This window comes from Oryzias melastigma, linkage group LG1 (assembly GCF_002922805.2).
Source record: "Oryzias melastigma strain HK-1 linkage group LG1, ASM292280v2, whole genome shotgun sequence".
Classification (NCBI taxonomy): domain Eukaryota; kingdom Metazoa; phylum Chordata; class Actinopteri; order Beloniformes; family Adrianichthyidae; genus Oryzias; species Oryzias melastigma.
In genome coordinates, this window is record NC_050512.1 from 9,417,279 (window position 1) to 9,417,711 (window position 433).

Sequence of the window (433 nt, forward strand, 5' to 3'; positions counted from 1 at the left end):
ATCTTTAGCAAAATCGTTCCTAGTGGTTTTTTAATTACGGTTATTCCCTTTTCAGCCAAAACCAAAAAAACTGTCGTTTTCTAGAACATAGTTTCTGCAGAGCAGCAGTAGTGACAGGGACCTGGTTGCAAACAAAAATAGGAAGCTGAAATGACACAACTTTAGGCAAGAGCAGAATTTCTCTATTTGCTTTTTTCTTTTAAAATGTTATTTATTATACAGAAATACAGAATAAGGCAGTCATAAAAAAAATGCTCTGTCTTTTTTAAGCAGTACTATGGCCCGGGGGCCAGATCAGACCCACCTCCACTTTCGTCCTGAACAATATTAGAGATTTATTTATTATTTTTTCAGTCTGACCACATGATCTGAACCCACATAAAAAGTGAAATTTAAAAGTTTGGAGACCCCTGAATTATAGCATGTCTTATTT